The sequence below is a fragment of the Cinclus cinclus genome, chromosome 1, assembly GCF_963662255.1.
Source record: "Cinclus cinclus chromosome 1, bCinCin1.1, whole genome shotgun sequence".
Taxonomy (NCBI): Eukaryota; Metazoa; Chordata; class Aves; order Passeriformes; family Cinclidae; genus Cinclus; species Cinclus cinclus.
The window spans coordinates 144,252,289-144,258,956 of NC_085046.1; positions in this window are offsets into that span (position 1 = coordinate 144,252,289).

The following is a 6,668-nucleotide window of genomic DNA, read 5'->3' on the forward strand; positions in this document are numbered from 1 at the left end:
TGAATCCTGTGCGCACCTGCCAGGCAGTCACTGCACCCAACACACCTGCAGTGTGTCCCAACCACCCCAGCAGCAGCATAAAGGGGTTTTAAACAGATTTTCCAGCTGGAAATGAGTAGCCATGGAGGAGGCAGAGCTGAAGGAATCACAGATGGGGAATAGTGGTTATTACACTGCTGCGAAGTTGTTTTGTGGGGACATTGGACACAAATCTGTAGGAAACCAAGCACTGTTAGCTCTACTACTCTGCTTATGCCACTGGTTGTCTGTCCAATGCCTCTGAATGGGGAAGAGCATCACTTGTAGCCAATTCATTTGATCTGCAGTCTGTGGTACTTTTGAGATCTTTTGTTTTAATGGGTTCTTACAAGCAGATTAGCCCTAGGACTAAGGCAACAGTCCAGCTTTAGATTCAGTTCCTGGCTTCCTCTGTGTCTGGGCAAATCATGTATCTTTTACAAAAGTGCTTTTGTGATTACTGGTTTTTAATTAATTGAAGATCTAGATCCCCCAAAGTCTTTCATGGATCCAGCCCTTTGCTTCACTATTCTTCAGGTTTTCAGAGCCAGAACAACAAGGCTCTACTGTTCATTGCCTCTGTTGAGAGTGAAAATTCCTCCAGCAGGAACTGATGCTCATTGTACATTTATGCAGTGGACCCAGGTCTCTTCTGGGACCTGAAAATGATGCCACCATCCAAGAATAAACAATTATAGCATTGAGGAGATACCAGGATCAGATCCCTCTGCTGCAATGGGCAAATGAAAGGCTAAAGAAAGGATGAGAGTTGCAGTTTTGCAATCCACCTAAGCCAAGACAGTTTGACACACTTTCAGCTCATGGCAATCATCCTTTTGGTCCTGCAGGCTAGGTCAAGGATGCAGGGTGCAATTATGAAGGTCTGATCAAGCCTCCAGCTATCTCTGGTGACTATTGCCATTAGCCCCCTGCAGAAGCTTCACCAGAGTCAGGACAGTAGTTCAAGCCACCTTGTTTGGAAGGCTGAGAAAACGGGTTATCTACTCATCAAAGAAGCAGGCATGAAGCTTATTAAGATTCTTTCACATGTAGCATTGGCTGGAATTTAAAACACCATTTTGTTGTGCGCAACTGGAAACAGCGTGTAGTGCAGTTGCCATGGTTTTGATGTGTTCACTAGGGTTGTGCTGTGTATATGTAATATTCCAGGAAAACCACAACATTAAGAAAGACTGTGTCATCTTGTAAATTAAACTCTGGGATTATTTTTTTTTTGTCTCAGCTTTCTTAGAGGAGATTTGAAACAAACAGTTCATTAAACTGATAGAGACAGTGTTCTCACTATCTACAGGCACATTTCCATACATTTACCTTCTCAAACTGTGATTTTCCAGTTTTAACATTTCCATAGAGTTATTTCTGTAAGTTTCATACCCTGAAATATATGAAAAATTAAAGGGAAAACCAGACAGCCTGAGTTACTCCAGCTATATGACACATTACTTGTTTGTAAAGCATCAGGGTGAGGTTTTCTACGATAGCATATTGCTGCTGTGGTTTAAAGATATTCAGTAGATGGCAAATGATTAATGAATCTGTGACTGACATTTCTTTTCCTCTTCCAATCCTCTTTCCTGGTCAATGTCCAGGTGGGTATTTGCAATCTGTGACAAAGCTGTGAACTTGAGGACACATAAAAGTAAAGAGCCTGTACTGCAATGTGGTAAAAAGGATGGTCTGAGAGCATTTCCTTAAATTTGAATATTTTGGCACGTTGGAAAAGCCAGTTGTTTACCAACTTACATTTCTTTGCTGGTCTCTTTATGGCTCAACATTTGTTTTTGTTTTCTTTTTTTCTGTAATGCTTATTGGGCTTGGGACAGAGGTCTAGAGTCTTTGAGCAAAGTGCAGTGTATGACTCAACCTGACTAAGCATGTCTTCATTATTGGTTCTCTTGAGAAGCTGCATGACTAACCTGTTTTTAACAGCCATACACAATGAAATTGTTCAAACAGGGTTATTAAAGACAAAGGTAAAAGCATTTAAATTAAAGAATCATTGTTTTGTATTCCTTCATTCATATACCCCCATAGCTAACCCAGTAAGGATTCTACCTTTTAATTCTAGAAAAAAAAGTGCCCCGTAGTGTTTTCCCACAAATCAAGTTTGCCTTCCAGCCTGAAGTATGTTACTTACCTTGATAAGAACTTAAACACTTTGAGTGGCCTCCTGTCCTGGACACTGAGAGGGGGTTGGTTTGGCTTGCTTATGGTGAGAAAGCACCTTCTCATTCTCTCCAGCTTTCTCCTCCAGTATGCCTTTTTTTCACTATTTTTTTTTTTTTTTTTTTTTTTTTTTTTTTTTTTTTTTTTTTTTTTGTTCCCCCAAGAAGGGCAGTCCTCTACATTTTTAAGCATTTTCCAGCCAACTGTGCCTCTGGCAATAGCTTTCACCAAAGGTACCACATTTCCCTGCTGTCTCTATAGGCACCAGAAGTCCCATCCGGCCTCTGGAACCTCTGCTCACGCATGAGCAGCTGTCCAGCACACGATCTTGCATGAAGGCTCCCTGGCTGCTTTCTCTAGTCTGGGAATACCATCGTCTCCTCAGTACTTTGCACTTTCCAAATGAAGTGCTGACCCTTCATGAGGATGTGTAGGACCTCTTCTGCCCCAAAAATACATGAGCAGCAGAGAGAGAATCACAGCAGGAGCAGATCAATGTTTAACATGGGCAGCTGGTATAAAGAATTTTTTTTTTAATTTGGTCATATTATCATTAAAAATAAAACCATATTGCAGTCATTCAGTAAATGACAATTTCCCGTCTGGAGAGATCTGTGTGGGCCTGAGGTCCAGCAGGTTGGTTAGACAGTGTGCATCTCACTGCTGTGTGTGGGGCTGGCTGGCACCATTGCACGGGGCAGGCTTGCCAAACCTACAAGCAGACTGGCTGTTCCCTGTGCCAGCGCCAGGTCCATCGGGTGGTGCAGACCTCCAGCTCAGCAGCCCCATCTTCCCTGCCCATCGTGGTGCATGTGGGGTGCTGAGCCTCAGGGGGACTTGTGCACACACACAGGTACATACACACACGGAGCCAGGGGATGAAAAGGCCAGGCTGGTGGCTTGTCCCTCTCTTTTCCAGGTGCCCTGGCTCATGTAGGCTTTGGCTGCAGCTGCCCCAGCCCAGGTCCAGTACTGCTGCCCAGCAAACAGCCCTGCCCTCCCCCAACCCCCTCCATGCACTGACCTTGACCTGAATACCATAATCCACTCCAGCCAAAAGCAATTGCAGAGAGTGGCAGGTCACCCAAGGATAGTGTTTGCAGATCTACTGCAGGTCACAGCTCACTATGGTTCAGCTGCTTGTGAAGGAAAACTACCTGCTATCCCCTTTCCCAATCCTTGGGTTCTTCTGGACACGCCCAGTGATATCTGCATCCAGGGTTTGATGCACATCCCACCAGTGCCAAAATACGTAAGGGTGTATGGGATGTGGGGCTGCCTCTTTAATGACATCAAAATAATAACTCTCCTCAGCTCATAGGAGTGTTGGGTAAGCAAATGATCCCCACATTGAGTTGCAGAGAACAGACATTGAACTGTCTGGCAGTTGCAATCAGAAACCTTTTTTCCCCTTTTTCTTTTCCCCTAACACAGGTCAGCAGCTGTGTTGTTCATAAAATGAATGGAGCCCTTAATGAAGCAATAGATAGAAACAGTGAGAGGCTGTGTCTGTGTGTTACAAAAGGCTGAGGGGGAAGGGTTGAGCTCTTAAAATACCCTGACATCCTTTCTGTCAATTATTTAAACATTAGGCATGGCAGTGATCAGCTACCAACATAAAGTATATTTGGCTCAGTGGAAATGTTAAATCCACACACACCAAACCAGCTGTTCATAAAGACAGACAGGGAGAGGTTTTCTGTGCCTGTGAATGCAAAATAGTGCAAAATAGTGCAACGAAAAGAAAGAAGCAGACAGCGTGTAGGAAGGGGGAGGGCCAAGCTGCAAGCAACACTGTTCACTGTGCTGTATTGGTGGATGCAACAGACCCCATTACAGGCACATTGAAGAATGCAGCAGATACACTGCCCTAGATGCAAAAGCAGGAGAGGATTCCATCACTGGAGAGGAAAACTAAGCAGCTTTACTATAAACAGTTTTCACTCGAGCTCAGTCCATCACTCACAACACACGACATTAACCATAAACCTCAAAAACACATCTAGGTTAAAGTTCCCAGCTTTTCAGTCAACGGAGACTTAAGGAGAAAAGTAGCAGCATCCTTCTACAGAAAAGTCCTGCAGCCACAACATGGTATTGGCACATCATCTCCCATTCCTCCTCTGCAAGGACAGGGAGATGTAAGGATAACATGAAGTTTTGCCAGATTTTTATACAGTAGATATTGAGGCCCAGGCAAAGGTGGAAATAACTTGGATTTCAGCAATGATATCCTTTCTATAAGTGGTTTTGAAGAGTACCACTGCAGCAAACATTTGGCATTGAGACACATTAAAATGCAAGCAGGAAGCCTCATGGTCCCTGGGAGCCCATCCCATTTTCTTTCTTTATAGCCCAGAAGCCCTGTGATGGGCAAACTGGTTCTTTTCTGGAAATCTCCCATTACCCACTCAGAATTTCCTCTATGCCACAGCAGCTCCTTGCTCCCTGGTAGCCATTCACACTTAAAAAAAAAGTGAAACCCCAGGTCCTGTTTTCCAGGTTGACTCTACACTATTCAGGCAAATTTTTCTCCAACAATAATGTAGAGGTCAATTTTTATAGATATGGGGAGGATTTTTATGAAATTTTTTAATAAATCTGCAAGCCACTCACATGCCTTCAGTTACACCACAAGCTAAAGATACCAGATCAGTACTGCAGGGAAAGAGGTGTCATAAACTCCTTGTAAAAAGGTAAGACACCACTCCTCTGTGCTGCCTTGCAGCATTTATGCACAGTAACACAGCATTCTTTGCCAAATGAACACTTTTGATTGCAAAGCTGACATTTATAATAAACCTAGCAACTCCTTGCAGCTCAGAAGTGCTCGCAGATCCCTTTGTGCTACAACAGGGTTGGATGCATTCCTCCCCATTAAACCAAAACAAACTGCCTAGGCTTGTCAGGCACACCATGGTGTCCTTGTGGAAGGAATGATTAGCCATTCCCAGAAAAGCTCAAAGAATAACTTTGCCCTTCTTTTGTAAGATGAGCTGGCAGAGGTTGCTCCTGTTTTCACTGGCACTGGCTGTCAAACCCTTTGCTGGTATAAGTTCAGTCCTGACTGCTGAATCATCACATCTAGCAGAGCCTTGGCTCAGACATTATCAATATTTGTTTCTGCATCTTCCTGTCACAAGAGTTTTTGAGATACAGGAGGAAGGAGCAGCCCAAAATAGTCCCAGCAAAATCAAAGCACCTGTTCCTGAAACCTCCAGTACATTGAGTAAGTCAGTACGTTAATCTTTACTTTCCTGAAGTTACATTCTTGTAAGACCTTCAAAAGGAGCACCATTAGAAAATCCAAAAGGCATCTCCAATTTCAGTCAGGAGACCTGAATAACTCCAGATCTATTCATGGGGAACTCATCACATCAATGGATTCAAAGATCAGAAAGGATGCAATGAGTGAGGCACCAACTCCAGCGAAGAAGTCAGACCCCAGATCTGTGCGCTATAGAGTATTCTATCCAGGGAGACAAAGTACAAACAGCAAATAGTACTCTATCATGGCTCAGTATTTTTCTATATCCTTTAGTACTAAAATAATGTGCAACTATGCTGAAGTGCATGGTGTTTTCTTAGAACATTAGGGCAGAGGAGGGAAAGCTGTGAGCACAGAAGTAGGGGATGACAGATCTGAGCAAAATCAAAAAGACTTCACTGATACAAAGGGAAGACAAGAATAAATTTTGACTGAAAAAAGTGTATTTTACCAGGAATAAAATAAAGACACCAGACATTGCAAAGTTACAAATTTATTTGTTTTGAAATAAATACAAATACTTCATTAAGAAACTTTTCTTGATAGACTTTACACAATAGCTTTATTCTTTCTGGAAATTGTCTGTTCTTCCCACAAAATGTTATGGATATTCTACACAAGAGCTGAAGTTAGTCAATATAAAGTAACCTAGGATGGTGTTCTTCTGAACAAGCAATCCCATAGTATTAACATTTGCTATTTGACCACTCAGCATTTGAGCTTTTTGTCGGTGTGAGGACTGCAATTCAGCAGGTATGCACTAGAGCTCTGGAAATCCTGTCCCACTAGTTCTGGAAGGACAAACTTAAGAACACCCAGCTGTGACATTGAGTGGCATAAAGGTATCAAGCCACTAGATTCAAAGGAAGCAACCCAAGGAGGCTATGCAAAAGATGCAGAACCAGCAGATTATGACATTTACAAAGTCATTAGACACTGTATTCCAGAGATAGTGTTGCTGCTCCACCACTTTGTGGAATACACTTTTCAGCACCAGTGAGATCTCATCAGTTCCAAATCTAGTAATTAGTGGCAGTTGAATGTACAGTATCTAATTACATGCCCATCCCACAGTTATTCATCTCCTGACAAAGAACAGCTGGATCTGTCTTTGCTTACAAAATACCAAACTCATCACAATTGTGCTGGACACAAAAAAACTTGAGCTGCAAAGCTAAGAAGCTTTCTGAAGGAA